The following is a 15722-nucleotide window of genomic DNA, read 5'->3' on the forward strand; positions in this document are numbered from 1 at the left end:
CCCATATATGTAAAGAATTCCCGTGAGTCAATACGAAAAGGAAAAGCAAAGTAGGAACAGACTTAAGAAAGGATCAGTCCTTAAAAATCGGAGAACAAATGTTGAATGAGCACATAAAAATATGTTCTTAACTTCATTTATGATTAGTGAAGTGTTAAGTGAGATCACAATTGTATAGAATTTTACACTCTTTAGTTCGAACACAAACAAGGTGTATTACAATACCCAGTTTGGGATGTGATATACAACAATGAGAAATTGTGTAATTTGTTGCTTCAAATATAATTTGGTAAAAAATACTTTGGAATAGGATAACCTCTAGCACTGTAGAATCCTGCAATAAAATATAAGCTCTCTTTTCCACAGAGGATATGTTTCAAGATGCCCAGTGGATCCCTGAAAGCGTAAATAGTACCAAACCATGTATATACTATGCTTTTTTATACATACATACCTATGATGAAGCTTAATTTATAAATAGGCACAATAAGAGATTAACAACAGTAACTGAAACCATGGAAGGTGAGATCATGGCTAAGGGGGTGGGAGGTACTGTATTGTTTTATTATCTCGCAAGTGAAGGGTAACAGAATATGCCACTTAAAATGTGATTGTGGAAGTTTTAAGACATGCCAACGAAAAATATACCTGTTTGGCATATGATTATTTTGAGCTGTAGACACTAGGAAATAGCTACTGCGGGGAGAAGCTTTCTCTGATTTCCCCTTGTCTGCTTAAAGACAAAATCTCCAAAGGGAACTCCATTGCCATAGGTCTCCCTGGGAGCTTCGTCATCCGGGGCAGATTGACTTATCACCGTGGAGGAGACTAAAAATCTATGCCACACTCAGACAAACTTGTCACAAACTGTCAGACCTCCAGTCTACTCTTCTAAGGGCCCATTCAGCTTCCCTAAAAATAATTTCCTCTCCACTAAGTTGTCTACCTTCACTCACTGTGAATATTCACAAATTTTGCTTCAAAACAATAATGTACATGAATATTATTTTCTGCCCAGGCAAGATATCAGTCATGAGTTGTCCTCACAAATTTCCAAAAATCCAGAATTCTGAAATCTGAGCCCAAATGTCTCAATTAAGGAATTGAGAGCTTATATGTCCTTTTCTTAATTATCCCTCCATTTTATCATTTGATTTTCTAATTTTCCTTTTTTAGTACTGGCTTGAAAAAAGGAGACACAACTTTAAAAAAAAATTGGTACCATTTAGTGAAAATAAGCCTTTCGTGGTTAGGACACAGAGAACAGAAATGCTACTATTTAGCCCTTGGAGCAAGAGGAGGCCGCCAGGTCCCACTGCAAGGGAGAATATGGCAACACTTGATCTTCGCAGCTAAATGTAGAGTTTCTGCAGGAATGTATGTTTTACAGATTTTTATTTTTAATGACATGGCACTTTTTCTAACACATTCAAAACCTGTTCCTATCGCATCATTATTCAAAATACTTACTGCGCAATAAACAACTTATGGTTCCAGGAACAACTGGGTAACTTACTCCTGTGTAGAAATAAAAATGTCTTTCTAAACTAGACAGGATGACTCTGTGAGTATAAAATTGATTTTTTATGTTGGTATTCTCTGAATGCCTAATATTTTCACATTATTTCATTTCTCCCTGGGGCCAGTTACTGTCAGGTTTTGGCAGTTGATCCTGTGATTTCTACCACCCCAGGCCACTGCGGTGTATCATTAGCACACCACCTTCAGATCAAGCCGTGAAGTAGTTTCCATATGACAGGGTTATGTTAGGGTTAGGGTTAGGGTTAAGCCTTCCAGTCCACTCTCCTTGGCTGCCAGGTTACATGAATGTCACACACAAACTATTCTTGTTATATTAACAATGGCTGGACTTTTTCTGGACAGAACTCATATAACCACATATCCATAATTTTCTGTAAGTATCATAGCTACATTGTGTAACTATATGCATATGACCTAAATGAGTCCATATTGACATCTTTGAATCTAGTTTTAGTACCTCAGGGTTCCATTTAGCTTCCCTGTAGCTTTCTTTGCCCTACCACAAAGAGAAACCTGATGTCTCATCACTGTCTATGTACTTGTTCAATGCCAATAAATGTAAAGCAGAGTCAAAATTGTTCACCTGAACCCTATAAAAAAATTGCCAGCTAGACAGAGTACCAGTTTATGTACTGGTAGTTTTCTCTTTACCCTTACAATTTCTAGTCAAAATACCATTTTCCAATGTTGCTTTCAAGTCAGCTCCTTTATTTGCTTTTTCAGTGCAGTTGTACCCTACATTTATAGCGAACTTATTTCTCCCCATCTGCATTGTATCCTTAGATCCCTGAAATCTTGGTTGCTTTTTTTGTGTTTGTGCATTGAAACATTTGTGATATACTGTTGTGTCGATTTTAACAAATGCATAGAATCATGCATTCACCACTTCCATTACTGTTTTAGAACCCTTTCATCACCATAAAATTCCACTATGTACTGATTCAGTCATTTCCCCTCTTACCCAAACCCTTGGGCAATTACTGATATGTCTTCTGCCACCACAATTTTGTTTTTCATTTTGTCATATAAGTGGAATTATACAATATGCAGCCTTTTGGGTCTTCCTTTTTTTTATTTCACACATGCACTTAAGATTTACTCATGTTGTTGTGTGAGTCAACAATGTATTTTCCATGTATTCCTGAATACTGTTTTGTTGTATATTTGTCCTATTGTACAATCTGTTTACTCTCCTACTAAAAGACAGCTTGGTTGCAATTATTTGTCATATATATTTAAATTTAACAAGGGCAAAGATGAAATAGAATAGCTGTTTCCATCAATTATAAATCAATCAGCATTCCATAAAAGCAATGCATTAAACCTACCTTTAATTCTTAAATGGTTTTTTCATTCATTTTTATTACAGAAATTGGCACAAGTAGCGATGGCATCAACACATTGGCAGTCCACCAGGAGATCCCTACACCACTTCATGGTTCTAATACAAAGTGCTGTGATATAGATATACTCAAGTAACTTCTCACTTTACATTTCCCGACTGAACAATGATGAACCATGATTTTTGTTTGAGGGAGCATATTGAATCCCATAACAAATCATTCATGGCAAATTTTTCCTCAGAAGTAGTATACATATGTTAAAGTAAGTGGAAATATTAATTTATTCATTTTTAAAGGTTAGTATTTTAATGTATCTTGAAACTGTAATTCAGGAACACAACTGAGATGGTTATTTTTTAATTTTTTCACTTCTCTCTCATGTTTGACCCTCAAACATGCAATTTCTTATTATCAACAGCAAAAAAAATGCCACAGGTATGCATAATTTATTATGGCCATTTGATTATTAACTTCTTTGCTAATACCTCTGTGTACCTTTGTAATACAAGGGTTTCAAAATTCAAAATCAATTTTTGTTTATATGTAAGAGTTTTGATGGTGATAAGGAAATTTTGTGTGTATGTATGCACACTGTACATTATATATAATATACTGTATATAATATAGCATATTAATATAGTATATAACTATAATATATTATAGTTACATCACTGGTATATATATATACACATATACACACACACACACACCATATATAATATATATTATATATAATATATATAATGTATATATTTGCCTGATGCTGCCCCTCCCCTATGGTTTTTAGTCATAATTTTATAAGTAAAACATTGGATATATATTTCCAACAGAAGAAATAAAATGTTTAAAATATACATATGTGTTTTTATTCACTTATTTTAAAAATGATTTTTCAAGCAAAATATAAAATAAAATATTTCTGGATGTTATCTATTTCACACACAACATGTCCATATAATGAATTAAGAATAATATAAAAGCTGAAAACCTGGTTTCAGAATTTGGAATTTTCCTTAATGTGTCAATGTGACCAAGGAGAATGCTGAAGCCCGCTGGAATGGCCTGTCATTTGTTAGATCTGCAACTTTGTAAACTTCATGAACTTTATAGCTTTTTATCTTCCTAAATACACAAGGAACATACTGCATATGTACCACATATTTTGCCATGTATAATGTGCACTTTTTATGTACCTGCACAAAGATGTGTGTGCACGTGCACATTGGTATGTACATTAATTTACATACATGTAAAGATATTTATATATATTTGGGTAAGTGACCAGGTTGATAACATACTTAAAGATATATGAATCTGCACATGATAATTCTGTAACTATCTAGTATCAATAGCTTCTTGAAAGGAATTAAAATTCTAAATGATATTTATGAATTGAAAACATGTTTTTCAAGGATAAAAGCATGGATTTAGTGAGAGTCAAAAATGAAAGGTATCTAACTATTGTCATTAAAAGTAGCTAGCATCTTAAAAGAAGACAAGATGAAATAAGTAACAAGGTAGTAGGCCAGATCTTCAATATTGATAATGTAAAGTCTGTCTTGCTGTGTATGATTGTGGAATGCATTTGAGATACTGAGGCATAAAAGGCTGTGATACAACGTTGTCTGGGGCCAAATCTAGGCCCTGTCATTCCTTGGCTGTGTTACTTCAGATAAGGATTTTAGCCTTCATGATCCTGTTATCATAAAGATAATAAAAATAGACGTGTTTCTTTTGAGGTGTAAATTAGTTAATACATGACACGGACTTCGAATAGTGTCTGATAATCATTCTACTGATTGTTACTCATTTTTACTAAAATTGTTACTTGATTGGTGTAGCAAATATATTCTTTATAAGTACATTGCAGCTCCTACCTATCTTAAATAAAAGCCCATGATTAATGAAATTTATAAAAACAGACAACTATCAACATCAGATAGTGTAAGAAATTGCATGAAAAGTATAATTTTCAGTTTGAATGCATATTTCTTCTGTTAGAAAACAGCCACAAGAATCTCTTTTACTGCTTTTGTTTTGTCTAGTTTTACCAGTGGATTAGACCAAGGGAAATTTTAGTTGAGTTTGGATTAAGAAATACCTATGTGACCCTGGATGGTGTGGCTTAGTTGAATGAGTGCCAGCCTGTGAACCTAAAGGTTGCTGGTTCAATTCCTACTAAGGGCACATGCCTGGGTTGTGAGCCAGGTCCTCAGTGGAGGACACATGAAAGGCAACCACACATTAATGTTTTTCTTCCTCCCTTTCTCTCTCCCTTCCCTCCTTAAAAATAAGTAAATAAAGTCATAAAAAAAGAAATACTTATGTAATCCCAGTCATTTCCACATCTAGTTAGTTTACACCAGCTGTCCTACTGTAGGGTTAGTTTTCAGAAACTATTCTACCTTTCACCAGAGCAACTCATTTGCATCATGACACAGAACTGCAAGGGTAGAGGATGTGAATTTGGTTGCAGGCATTAGAACAGACACAAAGTTTGAAATGTATGGAGCCAGAAGTGAATCTATGGAAAATAATTTCAATTATCAGAGATGTAAATTGCAAGCAGAGAATTATATTTCCACTGACATCTAATAAAAAGGAAGTGCTCACCTCTCAGGAACATATTCAATAAGGCAGCGTACACATTATGAAAATATCCACAAACCTAATTTATTTTATATATTTATATATGGAACCAAAAATTTTATTATCACATTGAAAAATAATTTATGACAAAGTTTCAGATTATTCCAGTTTCAGACAGTTCCTCATTAAATTTTAAGAGAAGTAATAGATTCTTAGCTGTTTGATAATACAGTTGAAAAAATGTAATAAATCACATGAACGTAGGAAAACTTAAGCATTTCTTGTGGCTATTTCATGAAATATTGGTAAGGATTAAGAACTATAATATAAAACTCATAATATGGCACTCAACATCAATGAAGAGAAAAGTTGGTTAGCAAGTATCAACTCAAAGACTTTTAAATTCAGTCATAACATAAGAACATTGAACATGTCCTGACATTTTATTGTTTGTATATAAAATAAACTTGATATGTTTTTTTCTTAAAATTGAAAACCATACTGAAAGTGTATATGACATTACAAATGATGCATGAGAAGCAAGATTTTTTTCTTAAAATTAACATAAAGATTGTCAATTAGCCATGCTAGGGAAAATACTATGTTATATTACCATTCCCTTTGGAAAAATATTGTACAAAAAAAACCATTATGCACAAGATAATATATAGCCAAGGATAATTATGGAAATTAGTATTATATTATGTTCTGATTTTTGATATTTTTGAATTTGCCAGTTTTTAAATATTTCTTACTGGCTGTGGTTTCTTTTCACATTTTAAATAAATGCTCACTTTCATAGAGCTTTGTGTTTATAATGTTGTATTTTTTAATGAATATGAATATGATTTACCTCTAAATAATAGAATTGTCAGAACTAACAGAACTTCAGTGATCCAGTTTAGGACAATCCAGAGGTGATTTAGAAGTACAGCCAGAATTAAAAAGTATTATTATAATTATTAGAATCAGAAAGATTTATGTCAGTGAGATTATCTTGGATTTCTTTATTGTAGAAGAAGGTAAATACAGCTGATACTTGGAAAATGCAGGAGTTAGGGGCAGTAACCCACCATAGAGGGAGTTGAAAATCCACATGCGAGGTCTGTCCAGAAGGCATCCAGCCCTATGATGTAACAAAGAGTCATTTATTGAAGAAGATACAAGATACAGAAACATTGTACATAGGACAATGATGCCTCAGTCCCCTTCAAAGTAGGCACCTTGGGACCTCACACAGTTCTCCCAACTGCCATCAGCTGCCCCATCATATTTTCCTGACTCTCTCATCAATGGTCTGAAATCTTTTCCCTTTCAAAGGTGATTTTAGTTTTCAGAAAAGCCAGAAGTTTGAAGGGCATTCAATCTGGGCTATAGAGAGACTGAGTCATCTGGGTGATTTGATGTTTCACCACAGACCCCCGTAGGAGGTACAGTGCATGAGCAGGCATGTTGTTGTGATAAAGCTGCCCATCACCAGTCGCCCATAGCTGCAGCCTTCTGAATCATCCAAATAATGTCCACAGAGGAATGTTCAAGCTTAATGCAAAATCTGAAGCAGGTTCCTCGCTTTACTCACTCAGTCATTGTGAATGTGATGGCCATATAGTACACATGCTTACTCAATGGCATCTGGCTAGTACAGTGAAGTCATCATTGTACATGCAGGTTCATTCCAATCCACTCTCCTTGGCTGCCAGGTTACATCGATGCCACAAATGGTTCTCATTGTATTAGTAATAGCTGAACTTTTTGCAGACAAACCTCATATAGCTTTTGACTCCTCCAAACTAAACTACTAATTAGCTACTGTTGACTGGAAACCTTACTGATAATATTAACAGTCAATTAACACATATTTTGTATGTTATATATTATATACTGTATTCTTAAAATAATGTAAGGTTAGAGAAAAGAAAATGTTGTTAAGAAAATCCTAATTAAGAGAAAATACATTATAGTACCATATGTATTTATTGAAAAAAAATCACAAGTAGACCCATGTAGTTCAGGCCTATGTTGTTCAAGTGCCAAATGTACTTATTTCATTAGTCAAGGTGAAAATGCAAACAAAACAAAACAAAACAAAGAAAACCAGGAGCTTTGAGAGAAGGCTTTGCTTTTGAACATGCTTACTTCTAAATAATGCCAACTGTCACACAAACTTTGGCAACCATATCAAATTGATCTCATGTCAAGCTTACTACAGACTAAATCCTTGAGATTTTCTTTTTTGTGTGTTCTGCTTCTTAGCCCATTTTCTCCCTACATTTATTTGTACATTGGAGCTTTGCATTTCAGTATGTACAGGAGTTTACTTTTATCTTTTTAAAACGTCATTTTGTTCAGTTTAGCTCATTTCTCCAGTTCATGCATTTCAACAATATCGTGGCCTCACTCTGAACTTGTCCTCTTTGTGCTTGCTAATCTGTGCTTCGATTTTATGGTATAGACATTTTCTTCCTTATTATTTCTCAATTGATCTCATACCAGGAATGCAGTTGCAATAACTGCAAAGCATTTTCCCTGTCATACCTGGTAAACTTCATGGATCCAAAAGCAAGAGAAAGGAAAGTTTGCTTTCTGCTCCTAAGAAGTTTATGGAATGAGATGGTTGTGTTACAGAGGTAAAATCTGCTTTACCTGGCTTCTGATTATTTCATTACAAATGCTGTCCCCCTTACCTTTAAAGCTCTCTGGAGAAGGATAAGCTGCAGCCTAGTTGTTGGGAAGGTGATGTGAATGTTGTCATTTGCTATTCCAGTATGGCTTTCCTTTCGTGTTCCCAGAAATAATTGGGATACATTCCTTCTAACGCTCATTTGGTTTAACTTTGGGAGCTTGTTGAACATTATTTGCATTTTAAATACTAAGAGAGGAACCTTATAAATATAATTTAAAAATTATGATATATAGACTTACATAAGATTAAATCTTATTTCTTTCAGAAAACTAAATGAGAAACTTACCCACAGAGAACATATGATTGAAAAAACTGATCACAAGAAGCAACCTATGAATGCATGAGTGGGCAGAACTAGAAATCAATATTTGTCTTTCTCATTCTCTCTCTCTCTCTCAAATCAATTAATATTTTAAACTAATTATTTAAAGAATTACTAAAAATCTTTATATAGGAGCTTTTCAGATCTTGCTTCTTAGCATGTCATCAGCTTGGATAAAAAAACCATGAAAATTCAAACAAAAAATCTTGATATGAGGTATGAGACAGATTTAGGGAGAAATGGTGCAGATATTATGCTTCTTGTGGTCAGATTTATATTGAGCAGAAAGGATCCTGGAAAAAATAACATTAATCTTTTTATAGTTTAAAGAACAAGAATATGGAAAATAGAATTTTTGAGTGAAACATTTGGTCACACATTTGCTTTAAATTGAATAATACTGCCAGAAACCAGGACCTGAATTAGCTAAAGATGCATATTCTCTCAGGGATAATATTTACTTAATAGTATTTAAATAGTGTTTAAATTTTCCTAATAGTACTAACAAAAGCCAGTCAGCCTAGATTAAAAGCCTGACTGAGCCACTTACTGTCTGTTTCACTAACTCACTAACTAGTAAATATTTTATGAGTTATTTATTCTTTCACTGCCTAGTTTCCTCATCTATAAATGAAGATTATGATAATATTTACTTCTTAGAGTTAATTTAATGATTAAATTCATGATACACAAAAAGTACTGAAAAAGAACTGGTATGTGGTGAGCACACACCCATTAGTATTAGTTGCCATGGTTTCTCTTTTCCACACACTAATAAAGCTACTGCACCATTCAGTATGGTACCATCATTCTGCATGTTCATTCCTTATGATACGAACATTTTCAGGACATTTTTCCTGCCTTTTATATTTATATTATCCATTCCTAAAATATTTAAGCTCTATAAATTGAGAATAAGAATCGCTCAATTTAAAATCAGTATTTCCCAATCTCTAGCTATTAGTGGTAGATTTTGAAGGATGGAGAATAGTTTTCACTGAATTACTAAGGGGAGCTATTAATGTTTTAGGCTTCTTCTGATCTATATGAGTTTAACTTGTCTGTTGTGTACAAAAGTTTGCTTTCACAGAAAAATGTTGCATCAATATTTCCTGTGGAGCCCATTCCCTTCCACATGCAAAGAGGAAAGCTTAACACAGTTTTGGTGCTCACTTTCTTAATTATTAACAGACTAAATGTTATCTGGGAAAAAAACCCACAAAACTCCATCAACTTCTATTTATAAGTCTTAAAAATAAGAGGGCAAAAAGAAAATAAAGAACAAGTAAAGAAAACAGGGAAGGAGTAAGAAGTTCAATAGGAGTAAAAGCAAGAGTGTGAATGTCCTGAAAGCCGATTTGAGACAATAAACATGAAGCATGTCATAATCATTAACGTGGACTTATATGAGGTATGGTTAGCTGAGGATTAAAAATTATGTTTCGGCCCTGGCTGGCGTAGCTCAGTGGATTGAGTGTGGGCTGCGAACCAAAGCATCGCAGGTTCAATTCCCAGTCAGGGCACATGCCTGGGTTGCAGGCCAGGTCCCCACGGGGGCAATGTGAGAGGCAACCACACATTGATTCTCTCTCTCTCTTTCTCCCTCCCTTCCCCACTCTAAAAATAAATAAATCTTAAAAAATTATGTTTTGATATTGCTTTTGAGAAACACTATTATTAGAATTATGTATAAGTAATTCATTAAAACTGTTTTTATTTGCTTCTACACAGGCATATATGTGTAATGGGAAGTAGGGATTGCAATCCTCTATATAATTTAATCTATTAAACTAAATAATTATTTCAAAACTTTATTTGGCTTTTATTTCATATATACTACAAACTTTTTATAGTACTCAGTATGTTTTTGTGGTATAATTAAAATTCCTTCTTGAGTTTTGTGAAAGGTATGATCAAATGTTTAGAAATACTTGGAGTCAAATAATAAAATTCAAGTTTTAGTCTAATAAAAATATATCTTGAAAACTAAATTTTGACTGACCATCACTATCATAGTTGTTATATAAGAGGGCAAGCTAAATAAAAGGTATTGAGGTTAGTCCGAAGGATAAAAAGAATTCAGCTGAGTTAGCAGATTGCATGTGCTGTCCCAGGGAGTTTGCTAGGATGTTAGGCTCTGTGTGACAGGCTCTTTTGTTTCTGCCATCACTTATTTGGGCCATAATCCAGGATTTGCATTGTGATCTTAATGTTATGATATTGTGTTGATCAGTTCATTTCTTAAAGGTAGTTATTTTGCCTGTATTTCCATTAGAAAAATATTATACATAACCAAAGAACACAGACATTGTTTTACTTTTTTTTAATTGTTCTTTGAGTACAGTTGTCTACATTTTCTCACCACTACTTTCCCCCACCCCACCAACCCCCACCTCCTCCCACCCTCAATCCTTCCCTTCTTTGGCTTTGTCCATGTGTCCTTTATACATGTTCCTTGACAACCTTTCCCCTTATTTTCCCCGTTATCCCCCTCCTCCCTCCCCTCTGGTTACTGTCAGTTTGTTCTTTATTTCAGTGTCTTTGGTTACATTTTGCTTGCTTGTTTTGTTGATTAGGTTCCACTTATAGGTGAAATAAAAATGCAATTTTAAAGTAAAATTTTGCCCTCAAAAGTAGACATTTTAACGGATTGTGTACAAACATTTTAAAGTATATAAGTATGATTTACTTTTAATGTATTACAAACAATACAAGAATATGGAGTTTAGGCAATTATAAGAATAACTACTATGATTCCTCAGTGACAAGGTGTAAATCATTACATAGTAAATTAGGTTTTAGTCTTGGCATCAAAATGTACATTTTTTATGACTTTTGAGGCTGTTAGCTGAAGATGTGAAGGCTAATGGTGTCATTTTCTGAAAGAAATGTGTTTCTATTCAAAAGTGCTCTTACAGGACCGTGGTGGTTTGCCTCAGCCATTCCTGTGGGGATCCCATTATCTGCAGCTCTGTATCTCTGTGGACGACACCTCGCTTCTCTTTGAAGAGAATCAGTGTCTAATTGTTTGCCTATGACTACTCCCATTGCCCCCCTTGAAACATTTCTTAAGCCCACCTTCTGTTCTGCTCTCACTCATTCGGCCTTTTGGAAAGCATTTAATTTGAAACCCTGATGGTCTGTTCCATTGACTCTCATCATGTGTCTTTTTGTGGAAAAGCTAATTTGCAGTGATAGTTTTTGATGCTTTGGGTTTGGATGCACTGCCTTAAAGTAAGAATTATGTCTCAACCAAAAACTGAGTGAAAATTAAATGTTTCCAACAATGTTTTACATAATATAAAAATAAATATGAAGGAAAGGAATAATCATTTATTCCTCCTATACCTCACAAATTAAAATAAGGTCGAAAGTTATGTTTTTATTCTAACATTTTTCTAAGATGGTTATGCGTATTAATGATTAAAGTTAGAGCCACTACAGTAAACATACATCTTATTGACATACAACGATTATACACAAATCAAGTCAATCCTTCCTCAGTGAAACCTTTCATAAATTAACTATCAAATTTTAAGAGTGAGCAAAGGAGACTAAAAAGACAACTTGTAAACAAATAATTAAAATTAAAAATAAAAAGATATTTTTTCAAATATATAGTACAAAGAACTAGAGTAATACAAAAAATCAAAAGGCATTAATAAAGTAGCACAAACGATCATAATAATATGATGAATTTTACTTATGAGGATTTAATAGAAGATTCTAATTGTTTTTTAATTATAACAATTCTAAATTCATGTTTATGCAGGATTAATGAAGTAGCTGGAAAATAAAAATAATTGAGGCAACTAGACAAAAACTATACACACACACACACTATGGAGAAGGGCATCATGGGAGACCTGATGATCTAAATGTTGTCTTTTTTTCAAGAGAAATAAGTCATCTTTACCACGTGGATTTTACTGTCACAGTTTTAATTAGTAGTTAGTTGGTGCTGTTTAGGAAGAAGATAATTCCATGAAGTATCTGACACTGAGGGATTTACTCTAAGATTGCATTATCTTCACTTTTCTTCATTTCTAAAGCTTTCCCCAGAAATTTCACCATACCTTGTAAATATCATTTTAATGAGGCAAATAATTTTTTTAATATTTTCCAAACATTTAGGTAACCATGTTTTATTTTTCTGTTATTCTCACTTATGTGTGTTCAAATGTAATTCAAAATAATATTATTTTAAACTCTAAAACTTATGATTAAAATATGATTCGTATCATATTTTAAATCCATCATCATTGATATATTTGGTTCACTTTAGAACAATAAGAAATTTGTAATGAAAATTGTCTTTCAGTTGTCTTTCAGTTTAGTCTGTGAATGGTTCTATATTTGAATTTTAGAGTCTGTTTACGCCTACCTAGGTTATGTAATGACTGCACATTACTTAAAAAGTCAGTGAGATACGGATAATTTACATTCGGTCTACCTATTTTCAAAAAATAATTGTCACTAACCATTATTAAGTACAATGCAGTAATTACCTGTCTTTACATAAAATTCAGCATTATTTCTCTGTAACCGTTGCTAGATTTTTCTCATTATTCTATCAGACGGACTTAAGACATGCTAACAACAGAAGATAAAAATGATGATTATGTTTGTACAATAAATGTTTTAATTTCTTCAGTTAATTAAGGAGGTTTACATGATTACCACCAAACTTCAATTCGCCTCTCACCTATTTCTGTTTTACACATGGACTCTTCCATTTGACAAGCAAATATCAAGGAGTGTAATGTACTGGGTCCTGTAAAGCAACGTGAGAAAGTCAATTGACCTTGATTTGAATATTGTTTAGACCCCCTTTACTTTTTTGAAATAAGAATTTATCTCAAATTAGTCAAATTCAGGATATACACTCCTTACTTGAAGTAAAAATTCTTTGGTAATTTGTATAGAATTGGGTGTTTGCAATATAAGTAACAGTTTTTGTTTTAGTATTTTAAACCAAGCCTAAAATACCATGTGAAAAAATATATTTATTTTGATATAATTTTATCTCATTCTGATCTCACTTGTAATTTTGTCATATGTTCTATTATGTTTTGCATATATTTAAAATGTAGTTCTTCACAAATTCTTTTGGAAATGCCTGTCTATATATTCTAAGTGCATAAGGAATACATTGTTATTAGGCCTTGCTATTTATAAGTAAATGAACAATACTTATAATTTATTTGGGGCTATTAGAAGAGACTACAGAGTGTTTGTTAGTTCCCCAGGCTTTGGATTAGAAAAAAATCATAGATATAAATACTGTTTCAATCACAGTATGACCTGCTCTCTCTTAAACATAATTATTAGCTTCTCTGAGCCATCATTATCTCTGTGTGTTAACACACAGAGCCTAATGATCAAGGAATACTTGCTGATACCCTAGGTCTTTACCAAGGCACTAAGATTCAAAGCATACAGGGAAGACGCAGGCACAGAAGAAGCTTTCTTTCTGGGGGAGCCTGAAGTCCTCAAGAAAAGATTGCTAATTGTCTCTTTTTTCCTCCCTGAGCTTCATTTTGGATCAGCACACAGCTTTACCCTTCTTTCCGGTCTGTGGAAGAATTAGTCACAAGTCTGAGTTTCGTCTTTCATCCCCTATACAATAAAAACAAGCGAACTAATTTAAAAGGTTCTCTTGTTTTTACACTTTCTTTCATGAACCTATGTCTTTGTGGCTTTTATAGTTAAATTTTTCAGAACAATTATCTACATATGTAGTCACAAAATGGCATTTTAAATTTACTTTTAGCTCCCTACAATATGGCTTTTGTTCCTGTCCTTTTCCCTAAATTGTTTTTTTTTTTTCTCTATGACCACCATTGAGATACTGCTTCACAAGTGCAATACTTGTAAATCTCATTTATGGCATTTCTCCCCTAGAACTCCCTGAATCGCTATAGACGTTAACTTTTGTCTCCACTATAAAATCATACTTCTCTTACTTCTGTGATACCACATTCTCCTTATATTCTTCCTACATCTTTGATTTTCTTTTCCTTTCCAGTTTCGTTTACTCCTTCTTTCTTGGCAACTGACACCCAATTTTTAGCATATGTCAGGGCTCAGTCCAGGCCTTTATTCATTTCTCATTCTACCTACTCTATGCAAACAATTTTCCTAGGGTTTTAATTCTTATGCCTCAAAATCCCCAAATTTTATATCCGAATCCTATTTCTTCTGTGAACTTCAGGTTCACATGTGCAATGTATGTTCAAGATTGAAAGTCAGTGTGATTGTATGAACCAGACCATGAGACTCATTCTTGATATCTAATTCTTTATTACAACCTGCAAACAATCCTATGTACACCATGCCTGCAAACATGCCCATTTCTCTCTTTCTCAACGTTGTTAACCTAGAAAACCCTTCTTTTATATTCAAGGACTATGTCAAGTCTCCACCTGTATTGAGAATATTACATTTAACAAATTACAGATCAGATCTTCAACACTTTGCTTACAACTATGCTTATAATAAAATCCAACTTTCTTAATTTGTCAAGCCAAGTCCTAGTTATTTAATTCTCACCCAAATATTCATATTTCTCTACATGTATGTGACACTCTTGCCACATTTTCTTCTTTTACTTCCTCCAAATCAACAAGCTCTTCTCTGCTTTCTTTGCCTGTTAGCTATCTTACTGATCTTTCAAGTCTCAACAAAACTGTAATTTCCCCAGAGAAAATGTTCCTGCATCTGTAATCCTAATTAGATTTTTCTGCTACTTTAAACCTGGATATATTTACTCCTCTTTTATGGTGTTTATCACACTTTGTATTACATAGGCATTTGGAGTTTATTTTTATCATAACAACCCCATGTCCTCCTAGGCTTCCTTGTCCTTAGGGAGCCAGTGACCTGGTTTTCTTCTCTCCAAATCTGGTGCATCTGTAACTTTCTGACATTAGAAATGGAGATAATAATACTTGATTCATTGGATAAATGTAAAATTCAGTGAGACAATGTATTTAAGTGTCTAGCAAAGTGGTCACATAATAGCCTTTTGAAGTTGTACTTATTTATGAAAAACAGTACTACACTAAGGATCCATGTTGTAAGAATAGTCAGTTATTTTAAAAGGGTAAAAGTATGGATTCAAGCTATTCTTCCAGGATTGAAAGCTCAGCTAACATTTGGGAGGAATTACCTTGCATTTCTCTTTGTTCCTTCAGTTTAAAATGGAAATAACAGTATCTAATAGGTTGCAATAAGAAACAAT

Source organism: Phyllostomus discolor, chromosome 8 (genome assembly GCF_004126475.2).
Source record: "Phyllostomus discolor isolate MPI-MPIP mPhyDis1 chromosome 8, mPhyDis1.pri.v3, whole genome shotgun sequence".
Classification (NCBI taxonomy): Eukaryota; Metazoa; Chordata; class Mammalia; order Chiroptera; family Phyllostomidae; genus Phyllostomus; species Phyllostomus discolor.